A 26,126-nucleotide genomic window follows, 5' to 3' on the forward strand; every position below is an offset into this window, starting at 1 on the left:
CATTATTCCCATCGAATCAACATATTTTAATACTTAGAATCGAAGAAATAACTCGAATATGCTCCTGTATACCTAAGGAATCACATTCGAGTAAATAACCCGTGCAATCTTTAGTCGTTCCGATAACCCAAGAACCTTTATAACATACGTGTACTATATTTTAAGACAACAAAAGTATTATGGTCTGACTCGGTGGCATAATTGTATTGCATACGTGGTTCGACATCGTTTTAGGGTCCTGAGTTCGATTTCCAAGTCGGGTATAGTGATGTTGGGCTTTTCTGATCAGCATTAGTCCGAAGTCTGTAATTTATGCCCTATATAATAAGCTCGCCTCCTATACATCATGATATGGAACACACATGGCGAAAACTGGATGCCCTTGTACACGTCTGCCTACCACTTCATGGGTGACGGCATGAAGTGTGTTTGTTTATTTTACATATGTCTTTATCGGCATATTTGTATCAATAGTCGAGCGACATTCATGTCGCGTCAGTCGACACTATATTCGAACATATTTCGATGTACCAGTATTCCTCTATAAAAAAGGTTCTAAAACAAAAAGTATGTATATTAACGATTATACATCCATCATGAATATGCAAGCTTCCAGCGCTTCCATAAAAGAAATGCGAACGATTTTCGATTCGTACTAGTCGAAAAATGCAGTGAATAGTGATTTTTCCGCGAATGACACTCTCAGCGCAAGAACGTGTGATAGCGCTCTCTGAAGGCACAATTGAGCATTTAACTTGCGCTACTTCACCTGAATTTTTCCCTGGAGTACTGGAAATATTCGAGTCTACATTCTTGAAGCTAACAGGTGTTGAAGAAAATCGCATTTTTATAATATTCTAAGTTTATATGATAAATTTAACTTGGAAATGATATGTATATTACAATTCGACACTGAAAACAGTGGTATAATATCCTGAAGAATATTTATTAGATGTTAATATATTGGATCTTGTAAGACTCTGATCAGAAAATGTAAAGCATAAAGTAATAAAGACTGCACCGAAACCCACTATTAATACAGAATTAAAATAAGTATCGACGAAGCTGCCGGCCAGACAACAAAACCGGAGCATCACTGTTTTATATGTCGTTTTTCGCAGGAAAGTTGGCCGACGTAATGAATATTTCAGTACAGAACAGACGTCACAACAGCCCGCGGACCGTGATGTACTTACCGTTACGCAATTATTCAAAATATATCAAGTTTTTTTTTCTTAATATCTCATTTTTTCCACAATTTTTATTAAACTATGCAGCTTTAAATACAAATTCTTATTTCAAACGAGTTCATAATTACCGCCATAAAGTAATACCAAAAGGCCTACAATTATCTCATTTGCAAATCTACATTCCATTTTTAAAAATCCGCGTACCCGACAGCCAGGGAAATGTTAATGATAAATTGTCCTGGTAATCAGGCACCAGGCGAAAATCAATTCGATTTGTCCATCAATAGGCAGTACTTAGTTCTGGATGTTGAGCGTACCTGTAACAGGTGAGGGGCTGGGGGGCGGGACCAGCGGGAGATGGGAGTCAGTGCAAGTGTAGCCACCGACCGTGGAGCACGCCACCGCTCCCGCCCAAACGCGCGAACCACGAACCTACAGTGGACCAGTGAACTGTTTTAGTGACGTGTGTATACAAATCGAGCTTCAAAAGTTATGGACGAACATTTTAATTAGGTAAGTATTTTTTTTTATGCAATGTAATATTTAAATCGACTTTGAACTTTGGTTACTGTGGGATTTCATCTCGATTGATGACTGACAGAAGGTGTCACTGAAAATGGTAAAAATAAACTGGATTTTGAATTAAGAATTACGTTTGTAATCAAATTAATTGTCTCGTAGTTATTTCTGTAATTAAATAAGGACTGCGAATTAATAAAAGCTTAAAGAGCCAACGCGGGCTTTACTTGTTGCACCTTGGTTATAAAACGCTACGGAAGCCTCATTACTTATCTTAAATGATACGTTTTTTACGTGTAAGATAGACGACATTCGTGCCGAATCATAATTGACGGCTTCGTTCATGACGTTAATATTTTTTTTCGTATTTTTTATTGATTCTACAAAGCTTTCGTTCAGGAATTTTATCGTATAGTTTTATTAATTTATAAAGTCTACTTCTTGGATTGTGAAATAATTAAGAAAATGATATTTTTCGTATTTTAATATTTAACGTATCCTACACATTAAATTAATATTTTTACGCACAACGCGCTGAATAAAACTAAACCCTATTATTACGAAATCGACGAAACAATTTATACCTTTTATATTTTTAACGAAATTTTACATCCAAGTACAGTAGCACAAACCACGCTAAATAAAACCTGTAAATAGCAAATTCGCAATAAAAACGATCCAAAACTTTCCACCTGATCATCTTACTAAAATGTATACCCAATAATTATAAATAAAGCAACATTTTGGAAACTTACGATACGTTTCAACAATCTGTTGGAGTTCGACTAATACCACTGTTCCAAACAAGTTATTAAACTCCGAAGGGATTGTAACTTAAGGCGGTTACAAAGGGTATTTCTTTGGAGACTGCTAATCTGTATTTTGGCTGTAGTCCAAGTGCCTGGAGATTAGATATGGCAGTCCACCAAGGCTGTCATTAACTTGTACGTGTACAAAGATTATAATAAATAGACGCGTTATTTTACGAAACAAAACAACTTTCTTACAACAACAAAAACTTAAGTTCAGTTAAATTGTGAGTCTTTATTTTTATTTATGTAGCCTTTCTATGTTATTGAATTAATTTAATAAATTAATTGTAGAGTCTTAAAAATTAATGCTTTGATGCCCATAGGAATACAGAGCCCGGGCGTGAGGGTCACTTTGGTATATAAAGGTCATTTTACAGGAACAGAGTCTAAAAAACACAAGATTTCGATACTTAAATTAATAAAAAAATTACATGTACCGTTTTTTTTTTACACTGCATGGCTATAGTTGCACGCGCCACCGCCCGCCCTAACTCTGTGCTCTGCGCGGTATAAGTGACCAAACATTGATCGAAAATATTTAAAGAAAAGTAATACAAAAGACGCTTCGGTTTTACTTTTACCTATTTGCAAATCTGTTTAAATTTATTTTTATTTTTGTCTTTGTTATGGAAAATGGTTCACTGGTTTTTATAGTGAACTTTCTTTAACGATATTATTGTGTTTACTTACTATAAAAAAATTGTCACACAAACATTTCAATAAAATATAATATAAAAAAAACACCTAATAAAGACGGCCAGTGTCCCGAACCTAGTTATTAGGCATTAATAGTATAGTATCTATGAAGATTTTTCGAGTCAAATAAAATAATATCACATTTTTTTTAATTACATTAATGCGAAAAAGTTTAAAGCTATTTACAGCCTTCGATAAACAGTTATCCAACTATTAAAGCTAAGATGCAGAGCATTAAACACCTCACAAGACCTAAGTGCATTAGTTAACAGTTGCCTCTATTGAAATAAAACTATTTAACTGGATATTATCGCGATTTTTTATATTATAACATTCTCGTGACGTTTCGAAAACTTTGTTGTCTTCATGGTCACGGAGCGGACTGAGGTGTTTCTTCAAAACGTCAGAAGAAAATTACAGTATAAAAAAATAATAAAAAATCCGTAAAATAGTCTAATACCAAACATTTGCGTAAATATAAAAAATTAGTTCCCTTTTCTACTATACGTAGTAACGAAGAGAGGATTTATTTTATTATTGTAACATAAAAAGGTGTTGCTCGCGGCTTGGCCTACCTGAAATGCCTTTCTCGTTACGAAAATCTCTAAATCCCTGGTAGCGATCCATAATATATATGTGACGGCAGCGCCATCTATTTTAAAAATTAGATAAAAATTTAAACATTTCGCACCGCAGCAAATTATTTGTATAATAATTAGCCTATATTACCATATAACGATTAACATCTAGGACATGGTCTATCCATGTGCCAAATTTCGTCGAAATCCGTTCTGCGTATTCCGGTAATTAGATATTAATAGTGTTATTAGTTCTTTTTTTCTTAGTATCAGACCGGGGCCTGGAATCAGTATCCGATACTATGGCGATAGGCTCACCCCCTTTCACACCATGTATTCCGATACACACTGCGGGAAGTGAGTGCTCGAGTTGCGTCTCAGCCTATCCTTTCGGAGATAAAAGGTGCGAGTATGTAATATTATTAATTTTAACATACATACATACATACATAACATCACGCATTTTATCCCCGAAGGGGTATGCAGAGCCGCAACTAGGGCACCCACTTTTCGCCAAGTATGTTCCGTCCCATGATGTGATAGGGGGCGAGCCTATCGCCATATCGGGCACAAATTCCAGACTCCGGGCTGATACTGAACAGAAAAACCCAAATATCACTTTGCCCGACCCGGGATTCGAACCCAGGACCTCAGAGCGCTATTGTACCGGACGTGCAATACAACTACGCCACCGAGGCAGGCAGTTAAATAATTGATTAAAAAATAGCGCGAAGATCTTCTAAGTATTTAACAATTTTACTTATAATACGTGCTTTATCCTCTTCTGTGTCAATATTATTTTTATTTTTCGACACAGAAAAACTTGCATAAGTTATTTAGTATTCGGACTTGCGTTCGTCATGACGATACACTTGCCTTCTTTTACATTATGCGGTGTTAATAACTTCGAATTACATTGATTAAGAAGCTACCTTCGCTTATATCATTCAAGATGAAGCCGTGAATTAAAATAAAATAATAACAATTTAAAATACAACCAACGATAACTATGTTTATGTCAGTATATTTAGAAATGAAAATTATAATAATGTTTATATACGTATCTACTTAATATTCTCCCCCGTTTATAACCGAAGAATTATTTACAACGGAAACATGAAAGCAAATCATCCGAATTATCATGTTTCATCTTTTAATGCTTCCTTTCGACTATATCCTCTTTGATTGCGTGTTATTAAATATATCATTGAATTGATGTTGTTAGTTAGTCATCTAATATTTTCATGAAATCCTGTTTCGTCTTCCAGGTCTAGGGTATATCATGGGCTGGAACAACACGAATTAACTACTAGCTTCTAATTCCAAATCGGGCTACATTTTGTGTGTGATTTTCGATTTCAGGCAGGTTGCGGGGCGTAAAAACTAAATTTAATGTTTTCATGCTTATAATTGTGTTGTATCCACAAACGCATTACAATTTTTAATATCAAAACGCTATGACTAATTTTCTCTGCATCGATGTCATAACTTATTAGCATCTATACTCAATTAAATTTCAAACGTACGCCCATGACATAAAGTGATACTTTCCCGTTTATTACACGTCCTCACCGGGAACACCCATGTCTACAGCGTCAACCTACCTTCGTCCTTAACGCTACCCTGACGTCGTCATGAGGTCATCTCTGTACTCCATCATTATAGCATTATAGTTGTTCCTTCAGAGTTCATGCTGAAGAACCCACTGGATCCCAAATGTTTTAGCGACCTAAACCACGAAAACCTATTAGTGATCATTCATTGCTTAATCTTTCGTACGGGTAAATTATGAATGATAGCTCAAACTCCAGGGGCCTACAACATCGGGCTTCGCTTTCGATTTTTACCTCCGGGAAATACCGTCGGAATTATTTATAGACATAGCCGGCTCAAGTGGCCTTATCTTGCGGATTTCAGAGCTAAAGAAACTAACCGGTGTTTGTATGAAAATTCATAATGTTTCCGAATGCAAATTCACGAGTGATGCCTTTGACAGCTTTATGAATAAACAATTTTGGTAACGTTTAAGAACGAATATTTATTTAATTTAATGTAAGATATTTTTATGTTTTTTATGTCACGTTTGTTAAGCGTTCTGTGGTAAATAAATTATTAAAAATAATATTATTAATTCTGAAGATTTCAAAAATTATAGTAATATGAAATTGAGTAATGAAATGAAATGATTTATCTGAACTCGTAAAATGTTAAACAATTTAGATTCCGTCAATATTAACTCTACCACCAGTTCGGAAAGCAGTTCTCACCAGAAACGAACGGGCAAGAAACTGGTGTTGCTCTGTTTAAAATCAGTTTAAGGTACAGACTACGTGATAAAGAGAAGAAAAAATAACAATTAGTTTTTTTATTGCTGTTTAGAGAAACTTTGCGAGCATATAAATGAGCTCATCTATATGCTCGCAAAATAAGGAATAAGTAGTAATCTATTAATAGTAATATTGTAAGTTTCATTATATCAAGGCAATGACTACATTGACAACAGTCGCAACTACCCCTTCAGCGTCAACGCAACAATACCTTAGAAAATCTAAGATCTCAGCAACAAAAGACATTCAATATTCATTCAACGATATACACAAGATTGAAAGCTCAATACTTTAAATAAAACACAAAGGTTGCCTTCCTCCGACATTGAGAGTGGAAAAATAGAAAACATAGCGTCCCATGAATATTTCATTACGCCGGATCCTATTTCAATGTTAAACTTTGCATTTTTCACAAATCCCTGAGCTATAATAAAAATTGTTCTTATTGAATGGTTTTCTTTAGTCCGAAAGTAATACGTTTTACCTCTAGAACTGGCGAGGCATCGTTGATACTGATAATGATTGTAGGTTTTTGTGGGTTGGGTCACTTCACCAGTTGTTCGCCCTTCTGTAGAAAATACTTTCTTACTAATATAATAATAATATCAGCCTTATATATATACTATAGCCCTATTTATGTAATAAATATAATAATAAAAATATATCTATATAATAATCCTGAGCACTGGGGTCCTCTGCTACTTTGGTTTTGGACCTTAGCCCACCACGCTATCCTAGTGCGTGTTGGTAGACTTCACATACCTTCGAAATTATTTTAGAAGAATTTTCATGTATGTAGGTTCCTCCGATGTTTTCCTTCACCGTTAGGGCGATCAATTATTAATTAATAAATTATTATATACACATAATTTAGAGAAGTCAGAGGTATGTGCGTTGGGTTTTGAACCTACGGACATCTGTCTAGAGAGACAATTTCATTTTCAAACTAAGCTATCGTAGCCTTTGCTTCTTCCTAACGTAAAACAATTTTAAAGTTAAAAAGGAGCATTCATTCTTAAATGCTTATTCGAGAAAGTCCTTCTAATAAGTACTAACAATTTTTTCTTCAAACGTCAAGCAGCAGTATTATTGCGTTCCACTTTGAAAGACTGTGGTCATTAAGAGTATTCTTTATGTGAAATAAATAAAAAAATAATTATATCCAGCGCTGTCAGTATAGCTCTTAATAAAGATTTTTTAAATAATTCTGATCTTTATGAGCTGCCGCCTACAATCTGCGTGGTCTCTTCGTTTTTCTAGTTATCAATCATTGATTCATTCATTCAAAGAACAAAAAAGAGCAAATTAAGGTTCACATAATAGAATTCTATTAGATGCCAACTCATTTGTGTCCTTTGTTCAGTGCCCATATAATCTACAGGCTTCGGTTTACACATACGTCTGCTGTCGTTACTAAGGGGCAAAAAAGTGCTTTCATCCTTTCTTATGTAGGTTTTTCGGATGCTCTACATTGATCAATGTATCCGTGTTCGTGACACTTTTGTTTTTTATAGTTTACTGTGATTTTATTCCTCTGATAATGTATAGTTTTAGTTCAGGGGCAAAAGCGCCCATTGTTTTATGATTTTCGATATTCTACCTATCATAATAATAATATACGTATTGAGAACAAAGATAAAATAAAAAAATCAAGGAATATAATTATTAAAAATAATAAACTTCGTATTCTGTCACGAAATTGTGTTCGAAATTTAAACCAATAAGCTATAAAAAATAATAATTCTCATAGTCTAAGAGCCCGTGAACCCCAGACCTTCGTTATTTTATAAAAGCTGAAAGTTTGTCAGCGCATGCTCCCAACACAGGTAACAACGATGGGCCATTATGAAGTTTGGGCTACAGTGGCTTTGGCAGGTACACGGTATTAAAGGTGTGTAAAAGGTGTGTGTGTGTATCAAAAACGTCTGGCTAACGAGGAAACATTATTTACTTATTACCCAAGTACTATATATAAAAATCAGCTTTTATACTATAACGTAAATAAAATTATAACTTCATGAACATTAAGGGTGTCTGGCAAGGGATTGCCACGATGTTAAGTGTCTGTCAGTGAATAACGTGATTTTTAATAATTTTCTGAAGGTAATACCATAAAATCTCACTTTATGATTTGATGAAACTAAATCGGTATTTTACACACCTTTAGTACCGTGTACCTGCCAAAGCCACTGTAGCCCAAACTTCATAATGGCCCATCGTTGTTACCTGTGTTGGGAGCATGCGCTGACATACTTTCAGCTTTTATAAAATAACGAAGGTCTGGGGTTCACAGGCTCTTGCTTTATCATAATGTAAGCCGATTCGTTTTACTACTAGTATTTACGAGTTCTTTTACGATTACAAACATGAGCAACTAATGTTGTTGTGGTAAAACCTCTAGCGACTCCTGAAATGGGAAATGGCATAATACTACGTATGTCATATACACACAATAATTGAACTCACATTATACCATCGTAAGTAAATACCTCCTAGCCGAATATCGGCCACGGCGGCTAATCTCAGAGGAGATCAGCCATATAACAAGGCGATATCATTCCGCCAACTGCCTAACTCAGAATTGCGACTGATAAATTTTTAACAACACTGAACACACTTTTAAAAATAAAATTTATCATGATCTATAATCAAGGGTGGAGACAGCTTTAAATTCGGAAGGAGAAGGAACTGCCTAACTCAGAATTGCGACTGAGTAATTTTTAACAACACTGAACACACTTTTAAAAATAAAATTTATCATGATCTATAATCAAGGGTGGAGACAGCTTTAAATTCGGAAGGAGGGGCAAAATCTCAAGATGGAGAAGGTCCGAAGAGAGGGAGGTCTCAAAGCCAAAATTTTATCCTAATAATTTAACACATACAAAAAAGTACATATAAAAAAAAGTCCTCATGTTGAATTTTAGGAGCCCTCTGCCTACGCCCATGTTTACCTGTGGAGCAACACCTCTTTTAGGAACATGGTAATGGAACCCAATATATTTGTTTACAAAAACTCAATAATGTAAAAAAAATGATTCCGAAACTATTTATCTTGTATCTAATATTTAAAAATAAATTTCCAAGGTATCTATTATCTGATATCTCAAATACTTTATTTGCAAATGTATCGTAACTTATATTACATATACTTTTATGACATTTTGTACATCTATGTGTTCCCCGAATATACAACCAGAGCATTCTAACTAACTAGTTTTGGAGCGTAGAAACTGATATTCGCGTTGAACTTCCTTCATTAAAGCGATGTGTATTTACAAGGGGCCGGCTTGCTTGATATTGTAGAACAATTTACATTCAATTTGAGGAAATCCGACTTATATATTCATGTTTATGTGGTATTATGTTTATAGATAGATCTTTATTACTCAAGTTCAATCCAAGATTGCTTTCCGTTGAATTCATATTATAATTTATTAGGTTGAACTTAGACAGGAGCTTAGTTTTTATTAAGATATACATAAATATAGATATGTATATATAAATGAATGTCAGGGAACGAGTATAAAAATATGCATACATAATAATGGGCATAATATGGAATTACGTTAGAAGAAATAAAATTATTTTTCGGATTTTATTGTGGTCCTTTGTATTATAATTTTTTCCGGACTTTTCAGACTTCATGGCCACGGAGTGACAGAGATGTCGGTCGTCAGAAAAGTCAAAGTTACAATATCTACCTACTATATACATTTTTAATAATGAAAAATTTTAAATCAATACATTTTACATGTTGATATATTTGTGGCCAAAATTAACTTAGACTTTTCGGACGACCAACATCTTAGTTCCCTCCTTGAATTTCAGGAATGATTGCATACATAATTATACTTAAATGTAAAAAGTATTTTTTTACGTCGGAACTGTAATAAATACCTACGATATTTCAATAACCAACATTAATTTACATGAAAGCTATCGTAACTGATCGCTTCGAATTGCCGGGATGCTCAATACGTTTGGGAAATAATTATTAACGGACTGATTCAAGGGACATTTTAATCTTTTATGTTTTTAGGGTTCCACCATAGAAGGTAAAATCAAATGTAAATATACATTTTGATGTGTGATAAATAATATACCTATATTTTTACTTATAGATGTTTGAGCCAAATTTTAAATTTGCCAAGTATTATTATTGCAATTTTTTTTATGCTTAAGCCGGAAAAAATAATATTTAGAGTAATCGTCACCAGGCATAAACATCCAGTTAAGAGATAAGAAGTTCATTAGAGTTGATTTTGCCTCCGGATAATTCACCATATATAAATATGGTTAATAAATTATCACATCAACTTTTAAAAAATGTTATTAAAATCAGCATTCGTTAACAAATTAGTCGTAAAACATTTATACGTCAAGTGAAAGTGCAAAATCATACCTGTTCCTTAAAGACTGAGGAATTACCTCAGTCGATCCGTGCTTTTACACCACAGCTCTATCACGCTAAAAAGCTGAACAGAACCAACACGTGTTAATACTGGCACCTGGTCTCATCGTCGAATATAACTTCCATTAGCTATGTACACATTGGCTTATTTCTCTGGCGGGCGAAACGTTATGAATTTTAAAAATCATAATACAGCCCCGAAATAAATACTCTCGGAAGTAACCATTACACGAACGTGTCTAAACAGAATCGCAGGGGATAATGTTGTTTGCAGGCGACATTTTCAATTGTAAAATCTGTTTGTTAGAACATTGAGTTTGTTAATCCTTTGGAATATAGAATAGTATAATATAGGTATAGAAAACTGTATACCAGTAACAAATTTCCGTAAGAAATATAATTTTCTTAAAGTTAAGTCACTGTATGATCTTCCGATTATATTTGTGCCCAAAATTAAGTCGATACTTCGCCATTTTAACGCGGAAAAAAGCAATAAATATATATTTACATAGTCCATACAAATTTACGATTTTCACAAATTTTTGCGCGTCCTCTTAAGATAGATATAGAATTGCGCCAAATATTAGAAAAAGCCTACCAATTTTTTTCAAATGTGGTTTAGTCAGCTGGTCGACAAAGCCCAATGGTCGGAGATACATTGGTATTCATAACAATATTGTCATAGCATTATGGATTACTGTCTACTGCTAGGACTTTTAAAACAGTTAAATCAGTATATATTGAGATTAGACCTTGACTGGGTCACCAGACAGGTGGTCGAGCGCTCAAAATATTCTAAACTAAATAAAACGGGCTAGTTCAAGAACAAACAGATTGAATATGTTTGTTGAGGATTGCGAAAATAAATCTGTGGTTTTTATTACTAAGTAAGCGTTTATAAAATTTCAATCTAACCCACAGAGAAATATTAGATTTTTTAAAATATTTTTATTCTTTGTTCTATAGAGGAATATATTAGAATAAAAATCTTCAATTGTAAGTAATCATTGGACATATATTTCATCTGCAATAAAATTTTATTAAGAAAACCCAAAGTCCCAAAGAATTTTAATAAAAAAAAATATTATAATTCGATAGAAAAATTTCAGAGTAAAACATCAATATTATCAGTCTAGACTTCACAAAAGGTAAGTGAAAAGTTTAATTTAGGGCGCTGATACAATCATCGGAGAAAAGCTCCTTTGTGCTTCAAATCAATAAGAGTTATGAAGTATTTTCACAATTGTTTTAAAGTAAATGGCGTCTAGAAAATATTGTTTATTGCGGCAGGAAAATTGTTTAGAATTTGTTTTCTTTAGGTTTGTGGGCTGAAAATTCTTATAATATGAAATAGATTTGTTTGGGCTTAAAATAATTGTCTAACTTTGTTTTTAAGTCATTATACGATGCATATATAATTAAAATATATTTGATTTTAATAAATAAAAATGTAGTAAACTGATGCAAATATTAATACTTAACTAATTTTACATAATACTGTACAAAATATAAGGAGTCTTTCACGACAAACTGAATCCATTATTAAATGCATTATTTCAACGTAAATGTGCAAAACAGAAAATACAAAACTTAAATAAAGTTGTAGACGCTGTACTGTGTAATTTTTGCGAAGCTTTTTAAAAATGTTTTTCATATTTTAACTTGTTTTCGTATTAAATAAAAGTAAAGTAAAGAGTGGACGATAGCCTAGAAGGGAATGGAACAGACTGACGAGAAGAAGGTCCATAGGTTCAAAACCGAAGACAATTGTTTATAGTTTGATTTAGCAATGAAGGAAAACATCGTGAGGAAACATACCTGAGAATTCTCTATAAGAATTTATCTAGTAAGTAATAGATCTACAGATGTTCTCCGTAGTAAAAACAATTTAGAATAGAGGAGTACTGTTAATTAAAAGTAAAGTGATATTATATGTACATACTATCAAGAAAAATATGACCGTGCATAAGTTATAAATTCGAAACTTAGTTCAAGAAAATGTGTGTTTTTTCTTTCATTCTCTACAATCTACACTAATTATCACGCTTAAAAGCGATTGCCTATGACATGAAACCTCTGTTCAGATCCGAGCACTTTTTCCTACCTACAGTACACGTGTTATAAAACCTATTCGATTCAGTGACCTCTTTTGTACAAACAAACCGAACTTTCGATACATCGATTGACGCATTCAATCGGTGCTGTATGATTAATGACCAACGTCATCCCATCGTTTTGTAAATTTACACGATATTCAGATGGAATGTGGGTTTTGGCAACAAAATATAGGTTCAAATAAGTTTAACCGTGGCCTATGTGACCTGGTGACCGGGCCTTAATGTCTAGTATGAAATTACCTGTTCATAAGGCATTTTTGGTATCGTTTGTGATTAACAAGAGCCTATATCTCGAACATTCGACAAATATTATGTAGGGTCACCAAATATAGAGGTCAAGCGTTATCTGCCTTATATGTTAAAAATATAGTTGACCTGAACAATATAACGAAGGCGCTTAGTAAGAAAAATAAGTGTCTTGTGTTTTATTCTTCATGCAAGTAAAGTCTAAGGATACAGTTGATTTATCAAACTCACAAAATGATTTATATAATATTTCGTGACTACACAATATGCACTGAGACATTCACATTATTAGCATAATAGTAGCAGCAATATATAATCTAATGAAACAAATTAATGGTGCGTTACTAATATGTTGTATAAATAAATTGAACATATTTGAATATTTGTGGACTATTTGCACTTAAAATTTAAGCAAATATGAGCTTATAAATGGTTCAATGAAACAAATTAATGATGCACTATTCAAACATAGAATGTAATTATTGTATGTACAGTCAGCTACAAAAGTAGCTGAACAAATTCATAATTTCAAATCGCCTATGCACGTCAAATATAATTGAAACACTTTTCATATGTTGTTAAATTAAATCTTTTATTTTTTTTTGTGAGGAAATAATAAGAATTTTATAAAGAACATATGAGTGTATAGGAGATATTTAGGTGTAGGTAAATTTATTCAGCTACATATGCTGGTGACTACACAAAATTAATATAATACCTACTAGTACACTAAACGTAACATATTTTAAGGGACGGAGTCGCTCATCCATACATTTCCTTACAACTTATTTTGGCTCCTTCAGGGTATCATTTAAGATTTTCATCTAATCACACTTCTTACTTATATTATCTACCATACTAGCTAGGACTTGTAATATTTTTTAAAATCTGATTTTAACGTCAAATGCACTCATCGATATAAATTAATTTCTGTTAGTTCACAAATCGTTACTCTTCAAAAATTCATCAAAACAAATAACTTTGTTAGACCAACTTCTTGGTTTGTGAAACAACTGAATATTTTAGTGTTTGCCAAAGGCGAAATGTCTTTGCTCCGTTCGTTTAAATCTATACATAAATTATGAGCAACAGCATAGAACAATTGCTACGTTCTCAGGAGTAGAGGCGTGTTCACAAACACTGTTGAAATAGTTGTTAAAATTAATTAGAATTTAAAGCAATCAATACTTTATAATTAAAACTTACTGATACAGAATGATTAAATTGAAAACATTTACTATTATTTTATATTATTATATATTCTCTCATCATCATCTAGTCATCTGTAATAAGTTTGGCACTTAATTGTGCATGTTAGGAATTCAGTATAATACAATTTTATGAAATAATGCAGTTAAATGGTATATGAAAAATGAAAAACTCTTTATTTAAATAAAAGAAAGGTACAGGAGATAATTGCCTGTGATTTTCAAATAAGTCTGAGCCTGTGTCTTGAAAAACCAATTAAAATCATATAAAATTATAATTTGATACTGTAAAACAGACAAAATAAGAGTTATTTTATTTAAGCAGTAAACATATATCATTTTTTTAAAAAAGTCTTCAACAATTGCGCTTTACAATTAAAAATTAATTAACGCTGAACAGTCGCCGCGTTTTCCCCCCACTTGTGCACAAAGCCTAACGTTTCAAATATATTATTGGATTTATTTTCCGTGCCATGAACGAACAAGGTTTCCGGGTCAAGAGTTTGAGCATTCGGTGTATGCGTGCAGCCGACGGAGTTTTCGCCAATTCCAGTTTCACGATTGTAAACTGAGTTGCAATACTTTGAATTACTGAAGAGGTTTTACATACGGAGTAGGCTATTTATTTTATAAAGATAATTATAAATTCTAGTTATTACTGGAGGTACATAAAAATGCACTAATTTAAGAAATGCAAGGAAAAAATTTATAAAAATGCAAGGTCGAAAAAATCAACTAAAAGTGATGCACACGTATTTACCTGATATCATAGACTGAAATAAGTAGGTACTGCGATAGGTATGCCGCTTGCCATCCTAACAACTTGATTGTATGTTGAATACTTGTATATAAAATAAGTCTATACTAGTCTACTATACTCACGAACGAAAAGTTATCGAAGAAAGAAAAATTGCATGCAGTTACTGGAAACATAGTTTGATTGCATTGTTTTTGTTCGATTTTGAAGTTACTTTATTGTTTATTTTTGGCGACAGAAGATAGGCTTTGTAAAGTGTAACAACTACAGTTGGTACAGTTATTTCGATCTTTGTGCAACTTAATGTCAACTAAGAAGAAACATTAAAACATATAATTACCTACAATATATCAATTACACGCAACAGTAAAGCACGTATAGCCGTTGGTCCTGCGCCTGATCTCACTCCGGTCACGTCGGATTACCGTCTCACCTGACTATGTGAGTGAAGGAACAGAGAGGGCACCTGTGTATTGCGCATACACTTCTGCATATGCGCAATACATAGGTGTATCAGTCTCACAGTCTCCTGTTTAACTGGCTGAGCTCCATTAAGATTGGCCACCGTGGCCGATATTCGGATATGAAAAAATCAATCAATCAATAATTAGTATCCTATCACACTAAATTCATAAAAAAATAAGTACCGCCTACCTTTAATTTACTTTGACGCAATAAATATTACAACGTATTTTAAATCAATAATAAGGCACAAATAAAAAATCTAAATCCCTGGTAAAAATAAAGACAATCAGAACTAATTCTCTTTTACTGATGATTTAAATCTTCATGACAATTTAATTAAACTTTACATCGCAACTTTATTGGCAAAGGATAGTAATCTCTAATGCATAGTCTATTTCAAAATTCGATTCACATGACCTATTTCAGCGGGAAGTTTTGTGCACTTAGTCAAATAAAAGATTATTACATTTTTATGGAGAAGCGGAACAGACGTTTTGGCGACGATTGTGAGCGATTCTCGTATCAAATCGACTAACAACGTTCTTTTACTATGAAACTCTGCGAAGTCGACTTACGTTTGACATATTTTTCATCTTCTACTATATTCTATAAGGACGTAAGTTCAAAAGTAAGTTTATGATACTTTTGTACGCATGTATGTAGGTTTTTTTCTGGTATCGGACTCTGCAATGAATTCCGAGATAAGACTGCGAATGGTATACTGAAATCCCGCCAATCAGTGACTGGGTCTGGAAGAAAGTTGGGCGGGAATATCTGTGGAAGGGAAGTGTTGGGAAAGGAAAAGGAACTCTCTTAGGATTGGAAGAGGGTAGAAGATCGGGAAATGTTCGCGAGCCCTTATAGGCCTCAATGTGTAGTTACGACCATGACATATGCACACTGGACTGTGTGCTTGGGCCCGCGACCAATGTCCCCCCGTACATGGGCATGCATTCGGTGTGAAGACTAAGCGCACAAGAATTGCCTCGAAGGAAGCATATATTATATAGGTTATACAACATACCCTGCTAAGTCTACACTTAGGCCTTTGTTAGTTATGTCAATAACATAGGGACTAGTTCTTGAAAGCCTAGGATTAGTCTTTATTATCGTGCCCTGTTGAGCTTAAGCCTCATCTTATACTAGACGGTTGCGGTTATACTAGTTCGAAATAATTCGACGCGATACTTAAGCCTTTCGAAGGCTATCAGATTCAAGTCTGAATACTAATCAACACAATATTGTCCAATTTATCACCAAAAATAGACACCTATCACACGTAAATCCGGGCACGTGATGCGACCTAAAATCCGTCGAGGTATCCGCAAAATTAAAAGGTCACTAAACATTTGAAAGGTGGAATATTTCGCATCGAAAAATTCAATAAAAGTTGTTGAATGAGGAAATCCGACGCGAGGTCTAGCGATTTCTACCCCATTTGCCTCGTTGAGATGGGCTTCACGGGACCCCTGATCTATTGTGCCATGAGAATGTTGAATATTTTTCTACATCGGTTAACTTCAATGTTATCTGATTGTGAAGATATCGCGTGTAATCGATTTAGTGGGCTTGATTTGTTGATATGTGGGTAAGTGGAGGATTATATGATTTACAGCTATAAATATTTAATTAAAACACCTCTTTGCTTATTCTAAATTATTAAAACTATTATTTCTTATCAAAGTACGTTAAATTCCTTATTACATTTATTTTATATAATTCGTTTTCCTTTAATCTTATTGACCCGTATTATAAGGCTATTAAAGATATTAGAATAACTTTGGACCTCACTGCTGGTTGCTGTTAATGACCGTTTCACACTGGTATAAATGGTATAAATAAATTACATAAAATTAAAATGAGCGTAGGTTTTCCGTTACCAAAAAATTTGCGGTTTCATAATTGCAGATATTCCTACAAACTTCATTTTTTTCCTAAGTATTGCTCGTAGCTTCGCCCACATGGAAATCCTTTCCCGATATAAAATTCTCTGAAGCTCTATAGCGATTTATAGTGCCACAGATGACGCTCGCCCCATCTGTTTAAAAATGACATTAAAAATCGCATTGTTTCCTATAGGGACAAATTAAGGGAATAAAAATTTGGCTATATGTGAATGTAGGATATGGTCTAACCGTGCGATAAATTTCATCCAAATTTGATCAGCTGTATCAGTTTTGCGTTTACTTCTAACAAGCATCCAAACATTTTTACAAATCTATGTATTTATAATATCAGTAACAAACATAAAAAATAAAATATCGGTATAAAATGAAGCCAATATTCCACAAATAAAACATCTAGAAAGAACCAATTGCATCAATATTTTCTATTTAATTTATCTTAGTAACAAAGAGATTTTCCGATTTGTTACGTTAATTGGAAGTACCGCATCCAAACTCGCAGATAGAAACCGAATAACATCTAACTTTAACCTTTGTTATTTCTTTTTACGACTTAGCAGTTATTTATTGAAACTTTGTATACAGTAGATATATACAGGTGGACTTAATGCCTGGGGCATTTTAGAATTCACTGAAATGGCTCATAGATGTATTGAAATAAATTGTTAAAATTAAATCTGTATAACATCGCATTAGTATCAACTGTTATGGTGTTATAATATATGTATAAATAAATAAATAGAAAAAATTCTAACAGTTAACCTAGATGGGTGACAGTCGTATCAAATAGCCCCCCCCCCCCCCTCCCCCCGCCACCACTGACTAATCATGGGTATAAACACAATTAGTGACACTGTTTCCCAATAACTCGATAATAAATAAAACCCCAAGTCGAAACATTTGGATAGAAAAAAAAAACCGGTCAACCTTTGGATGATGCAGAGATGAAACAATGTGGGTGTAAGTATGAAAATAATATTAATACATATATTATATAAAACATACATTCTTCATAAATATAAATAAACTTATACTATAAGTTATGCTGTTGGAGATTTTGAAATAAAACTATATTACGGATTATGGTTTTGAAACATCGGAAGGAAATTATAATATAAAAAACCGCGATAAAATCCGTAAATGAGTTTTATTTCAATGTCTAACATTCGCGCAAACATAAGAAATCATTAAATCTAGGTTTGCTTCTGTTAATGGCTCAATGGTTTAGAGCGTAGTCACGGTATCTTTGAGTAGTGGGCTGCGTGGTTCTAGATTATATTCCAGAAATGGAACATGTATTTAATGAATGTTCGTCTGTGCGATGTACATGATTAGAAATTGCATAAAATATTGGTATGTATCAGTTGAATTAGTCCTACCCCCTTTATCCAACCGTCGCCTATGGCTGTCTATGGGCGGAGGCGATAATTTACAAAAAGTAAAGCGAGTTGCAAACACTTCCTCTTTTTCATACAGTGATTGATTCTTCCTAACCGAATTTCGGCTACGGCAGCAAATCTCAACGGAGATCAGTCAAGGACGCAGGAGATATTATAGTGCACTAGTGTGTGCCCAATAGTCAAGTGCCCTCTCTGTTCCTTCACCCTCATAGTCCGGTGAGACGGCAATCCGATATGACCGGAGAGAGATCAGGCCCAGGACAAACGGCTTTTCTTTATCATACGTATATAGCATCACACTTTTATCAGTTTTTAAGGGTATGCATAGGTGTATCTCACCCACATTTCACTATATTAGGTCCCATGTAGTAAGGGGCATTTTGCTATTTACCACTACTACTATTTGCTACTATTTATTATATACTATAAGTATTTACATTTCCAGACTTCGCGCTGGTACTAAACATCAAAACCCATTATCACTTTGCCCGCTTTCGCTACACCAACACCGACCTTTTTTAAGAAAATATTTTTTAGTATATCGCTTTCTTGTATTTTAGTTACGGAAGTTCTAAAGATTTATTTAATATAAAATACTTTTTATACTAATATACGAAAATAAATTACTTTTGTACACAAATTTATTAGCAAAACGGATCCAAATAATAAAAATATTTATTTAGCATTTATGTAATTCACAGATTTCATCGTCACGGAAACACATTACTTCTCATAAACTGCACGGAATGTAGTTTTAATTAACATATTGGAAATAAAAATGTTTACATCAAGGCTATTTATATTTCGTACATTCAATGAATGGAATCATTGAAAAATTTAAATGAATGAAAAAATTACACAGTTGGTAATTCATTCCATCTTTTCAATACGTACTTACTAAAACATAATACTAAAGATAATATTATGATTATGTTTATCTTGTTGCTTCAAACGATGTTAGATATGAATCAACGATTTAATATAGTAATAGCAAACGTTACTATATTATTAAATATCGCAGATTTCCTCTATTAAATAAAATTAAATTTTTCGTCTTTGCGTATTTATCGACTTGTATGGTCCAATATCTAAACTCAAAAAACTCAAGTATGTGTTTTGAAAAGATAAACTTCTACAATTTACATCATTATTCGAGGGATCTGTTTAAAGAGGGTATGCAGTGTTTGATTCTTATTCGAAGTAATATAAAGTATGCTATTTTTACGGGAATTTTAGCTCCTAGTTATTTCTAACTCCCTCAGCCAGATTTAAAATATGAAGGGAAAACCAATCATGTTTAGGGATCATATTCAATAGTCATACTAATAAGAGGTACTGTTTTTTTTATTACGAAAACCAACAGCTACAATAACTTAAATAGGTGAAATGAAATAAAATTAGAAAGCCATTTATAGGTTTTCACTGATATAAACACTTGAAACAAGTTAACCCATAGCACGAGGTAACCCATACTTGGGAACCATTTTACGTTTTTTTTTTGACGTAAACTATGTCACTTATCAATATTTTTTGCGTATATTGTAATCATTCATTCAAACAAATCGTGTGTGTCCCTCGACTAAACTCTATATTGTATGTGCAAATGATTGTCTTAATGATCCGGAACATCACCAAACTTGAAATTGTTTTTTATCGTAAAAAAGATAATTACCAATGGGAAAGGGTGAAATATTTAAAAAGGCAAGCTGAGGAATATAAATTGCCTTAGTTAGCACATCTCGGCTAATTTAAGAAAAAACAAAAACTATAACAAACGTACATAAACCTAAACGGGAAGCCATATGTAGCCATATTGTATGGAAGGACCCGATTCCTACCGGCTTACCACTGATAATTCCTTAGAAATAGGAGCTTAATAACAAAACGTTTCGCTGCGACCATTAGCTAAATATAAAAAAAATGTTTAAGTGTATTCTACGACATTAAATATTTACAAATGCATCCTTATACAAATGATTCGTCTATTTCATTTATAAATAACATTTTATTCCAAAGAACATTCGTTAAAAAAAATATTTGTTGAACAATTGTATCGAATGTTTTACGTAACTAAATCAATTTATACTTAAATACAAATAATGAAATCGTCTATTCTGTACTTTTATTTAATTCCAATATTTCTAACACAATTATACGGTTAAGGTTATACTTAGTCTGGCCATAAATACTGTTACACTTAATTATAAAAAAATATTACATTTGAATTTCGAATCTGTCATTTTTATACGATTGTTCATTGTGTTTTCTCATTTTGGCGCCAATACATTGTAAAATATTTTGCGATATTAAAATGGTGTGGGGTGATAAAGAGAACCGAATCGCTGTGATAGCATTACACAAAGTAGGTATGGAGCCAAATGCAATTTTTAAAACTCTCCATACACTTGGTATTAGTAAAATGTTTGTGTACCGGGCTATTAATAGGTACAATGAGACCTCCTCTGTTTGTGACAGAAAAGATCTGGCCGTCCACGTAGTGTTCGTACGAAAAAGGTGGTCAAAGCAGTAAGGGAAAGAATTCGAAGAAATCCTGTCCGAAAGCAAAAGATTTTATCTCGGGAAATGAAGATAGCACCTAGAACCATGTCGCGTATTTTAAAAGATGACTTAGGACTTGCAGCCTATAAGAGACGCACTGGCCATTTCTTAACTGATAATTTAAAGAAGAATAGGGTGGTAAAATCGAAACAACTACTGAAGCGGTACGCAAAGGGAGGTCACAGAAAAATTTTGTTTACGGATGAGAAAATTTTTACAATTGAGCAACATTTTAACAAACAAAATGACCGTATTTATGCTCAAAGCTCTAAGGAAGCTTCCCAATTAGTCGACAGAGTGCAACGTGGACATTATCCGACTTCAGTGATGGTTTGGTGGGGTGTTAGCTATGAAGGAGTGACTGAGCCATATTTTTGTGAAAAAGGTATCAAAACATCGGCACAAGTGTATCAAGATACCATTCTTGAGAAGGTAGTTAAGCCCCTTAACATCACCATGTTCAATAACCAAGTATGGTCCTTCCAGCAAGACTCGGCGCCGGGTCATAAAGCTCGGTCCACGCAGTCTTGGTTGGAATCGAACGTTTCGGACTTCATCAGAGCTGAAGACTGGCCGTCGTCTAGTCCCGATCTTAATCCGCTGGATTATGATTTGTGGTCAGTTTTAGAGAGTACAGCTTGCTCTAAACGCCATGATAATTTGGAGTCCCTAAAACAATCTATACGATTGGCAGTGAAGAATTTTCCCATGGAAAGAGTGCGTGCTTCTATTGATAACTGGCCTCATCGTTTAAAGGACTGTATTGCAGCCAATGGAGACCACTTCGAATAAGCTTTTTATATTTTTAATTGTTTTATATTTATGTATTAAACTGACACACTGTAAAAGTAATAAATGTTATTTGCAGTTAACAATTTTCTTTTTTCTTTATTACAATATTTATGGCAAGACTAGGTATTTATAATAAAATCTGATCGCACTTTAGCAGCGACAAGTGCTGCCACCTCGATCGTGCATTAGGTACTACCTATAAAGTTGAAATAACGTACTCTTACACAACGTACTTTGGTGAGCGCTGTGTCTTATTTCCAAAATAACAAGCCAAATCAAACAACGATATAGTGATAGTGATCCTGAATGACAATTAGCACCCTATAACCATTTACTACTGTAGGTACCAGTGGTGAAGGACGAAATTTTGAAAAGGTAACCCGATGCAAATAAAATTGCTTTAGTTAACATATTGCGTCCATTTTAACATAAAACAAGAACTAAGATAAACGGCAATAATCCTAAAAGGGAAGCCGGTAGGAATCGGGTTGTATGGACGCTTCGCGACTGCTAGGTACACAAGAACACGAGCGGAGCTGTGAGTGCAGGTCACAGATTACCATCCATCGAAGGTCGATATCTCAAACAACCTAAATTTTCTCTATCAGAAAATTAAACATTATTATATAGAAATAAATAATAAAACGAAAACAGACGCAAAACGCACTTTCACGCGACCGTGAACAGCCAGTAGTTTAATAATGAAACAGATTGTCGCCCGAGAGTAAGAACTTTAGTTTTTATGTACAAGGAAAACCATTTGCAAGGGGATAAAACAAATTCCATGTCTCAAGAATGAATGTTAGATGGCGAGGCGAAACGAGCTCTACACTAGCGATTCTCTTTGCACGACATGTCTGATATTGTTGCTAAGAAACGGAATAAAACGACTTCTAATGGAGTTTTTGTCTTCATTAAGGTTAGTAACTTTACAAATATTAAATTACTATTTGTCACATATTTTAATGATGTTTAAAAAGTATAAGATGATTTTCGCGGCAAAATATTTAAGTTTCAGACAAAATAATATATTTATTTCCCACAAGTTTTAAACGATACAAATTAAGTCCCCTGATTTTGGAGCTAGTAGTAAATCTGTGGTGATTCCTAGACATGGTTTATCTATGTACTATAATAATACTATTATAGTAATAACAGGCCTGTATTCTATATTGTCCCACTGCTGGGCATGGATCTCTTGTACAATACTGTCAGTAGACAGGGATAAGGCCTTAGTCCACAACACTGGCTTAGTGCGGATTGGTACACTTTACACAGCCTCAAAATTTCTATAGAAACCTTCTCAGGTATGTCGGTTTCCTCGCGGTGTTTTGCTTCACTATTAAAGCAAGCGATAATTCACAAAGAATGCACATATTATTTTTAGAAATCTCAGAAGTGTGTACTCTTGGGATTTGAATCTGCGGACATTTGTCACGGCAATCCGTTCCACACCCAACTTGGCTATCGCTGCTTTACTCTGTGTACAAATTTTCATCCAACTCTGTTAAACGGATTTTACTTTTAACATATCCAAATACAAATATACTACAGAGAAATACGAAAGCCATCAATTCTAAACTCACGAATTGTGTCCTCAGAAAACGTCCCATCTTATTACCGTATATTTCTTAAGTCGATAGTTTGGCAATTCATCACGTTTAGGAGCCAGATTGCGGAAAAGGACATGACCTTTTCCCGTTTCTTATTTATATGGGATTGTGTTCGAAAAAATTGAATTTTCACATATAGCAATAATATATTAGGAGCGTTTACGTACAATTTTATTACTTGTTTTACCATTATCCTGTGGTTAACATAAATATTTATTTTTATTATCGGATATTCTTTCTAAAATATTATCGTACTAGGTGTTGCTCCTGCTCAGCGTGTGTGCAAAGGCTATCCTACAATAAAATTGTAAATGTGCCTTTTTTCGAATTGGCAAAGTAAGCAACTAGTACCTAGTAAGTAAAGTAAAATCCTTGCCAGTTGACATAATTATGCCAGCCTGTTGGCATGCACATGCAGTCTGTTCCCAAAATGCGAAACAGTTCGTGGGTCATAAGGTGGCTTTTATACTTTGTGTATAGTAGTTGCTATCCTACCACAAGTAAAAAGCCATTTTTGGAATTAAAATATCTTGTATGTTATATGGTCTATCGATAAGCAAAATTTCTACAACAACAGATCAGCGATCTCTACCCAGCCCTACTCTTGCATGGAACAGTATCGATAAATTACTGAAAATTAACAACAAATGTCTAAAATATTTCGTAAAATTTGTTCTACATTATAATTGCGTAATCCAGACACAACACACATGTTTTAGAAACTAGTTTTGATAGTAGTAAACATATTCATATGGAAATAGAATTTGTCCCCCCTTCTAACTATACCGAGATTAAGCTTCTCCTTTTAAAGGAAAGTCCTGATGTGGGCATCTAATTTAAATTTTAATTAAAAACGTCTGCTCTTTTTCATCCTTTATCTCCAGTCCATAGACAATCGATATGGGTAGGTATTTTCTTTACGTTAAAGTACCTTTAGGTAGACCTTTTTTTTTTTTTTTTTTTACGTAGATAAATCATCAGTTGACTATCTCCCGCCTTGGGATGGGCGGGAGGGCGTGTCAGACTTTTACTGACTAAAAACCTACGGTGTTCCCATCCTTTGCCTATGTGCCTAGGTCCAAGATCCGGTTGCATTGAGACCTAGGCAAGCACCGGCCCTAAAGGGCCCCGCAAATTACACTGACACTGCTCTTCGAGGCGCGCGTGGAACACTACGCGCCGTACACACGGGCCGTTGGGGTGTTTCGGGCGACGAGCTACCCAATGCTCGTCACCCGACGGTTCGCGCCTACACCTTTAGGTAGACCTAAGGTAACTTTGACACATCTGCCTCGCGTCAACGACACTGACAATATATTCGTATTACATATTTTTTTAATGTCAAAAATTTGGACCAATTCTTTATCCAAATATATTAATAAAAATAAAGTAATAATAAAATACAGTGCAAATATCATTTCCATAATACATAAGCACACGTACTACGTACGTATAGAAAATGTAATAAAATTTACAAGTATATTATGCTATTAATATGAGTATTGACATAAATAAGTAAGCGTGACACAAAGCCAATCAACTCATTCAACTATTAAACAAATCAAATAGACAAACAATAGGACGACGCAATGGCGTGTTCATCTCGGCCGACGAGTTGCCATGTCACGCTATCGACAACCATTCAACGTTGTAATAATTTGGAAGTACCTATATATTATGCATTTAATTTGTAACGACTTGTGATCAGTATAAAAAAAATTAAACCAATTTTCGTCTCTAGTAACATGTATTAAAGTAATATTTCAGTGCTTAAAATAGATGATATTATTTTAAAAATGATTGGCACTGCACTCTCGCGAGGTTTGTTCAAGGTAGATACAAAAACACCCTCAACAGGATTGATATTTCATTCCCCAGAAAAGTATAAAAACTGTCGAGTGACAGCTAAATTGTCATTCAATAAACAGTTGTCATAGAGTACAGACGTTTGCTTTCACCGCCTTATCCCAACAAGGTTAATGGTCTGAAGTAATGTCGGATATTAGAAAATATAAAGATTTCAGACTATAAAAAGTATGTTTGATTCCAAATTTTAATTTAAGAGAAACATTTGCCACAGACTACGCAGAAGGGATCGCAGAACCATTGATTTCGTGACATGATAAGGCGGGTCACGCAACCGATAACCGTAACCGATAGCAGGATAATAGTGTAACAATTTGGAACTTTCTTTAAATGGGACATAACATATTTTGATGTTTTGTAAGTATCAAAGAGTCCCACATTCTGAATACTTTTTTATGAACATAATCAATGTTACGTAAAAGTGTTTATTTTTATCAACAATTCCTTGCTAAACTGAGATAGTTGTATACCCATGGTTTTTCTGCTTCTCGGGCGTATATACGTTCACAGGCTTTCATCCTTTAAAAGGTAGGCTGAGGTTTGATTACCAAATTGGGGCTTGCCAACCAATTATCGTCCTAAATATATCGTAAAACACAAACATCAATAATCTATCCTAGGAATCAAACCCTCCGTTCTTCACTGAATGTTTTTAATGTTAAT

At 33.8% G+C, this 26,126-nt stretch overlaps 1 long non-coding RNA gene across 1 annotated transcript in view; it reads left to right on the forward strand.

The window, feature by feature from the left end:
• The first annotated feature begins 1,549 nt into the window (after window positions 1-1,549).
• LOC119189084 overlaps window positions 1,550-26,126 on the forward strand; it is an 86,556-nt gene continuing 61,979 nt past the window's right edge. The window contains exon 1 of the long non-coding RNA XR_005112233.1: window positions 1,550-1,703. This is a non-coding gene — a long non-coding RNA (uncharacterized LOC119189084). The remainder of the gene's footprint in view (window positions 1,704-26,126) is intronic.

Source organism: Manduca sexta, chromosome 12 (assembly GCF_014839805.1).
Source record: "Manduca sexta isolate Smith_Timp_Sample1 chromosome 12, JHU_Msex_v1.0, whole genome shotgun sequence".
Taxonomy (NCBI): Eukaryota; Metazoa; Arthropoda; class Insecta; order Lepidoptera; family Sphingidae; genus Manduca; species Manduca sexta.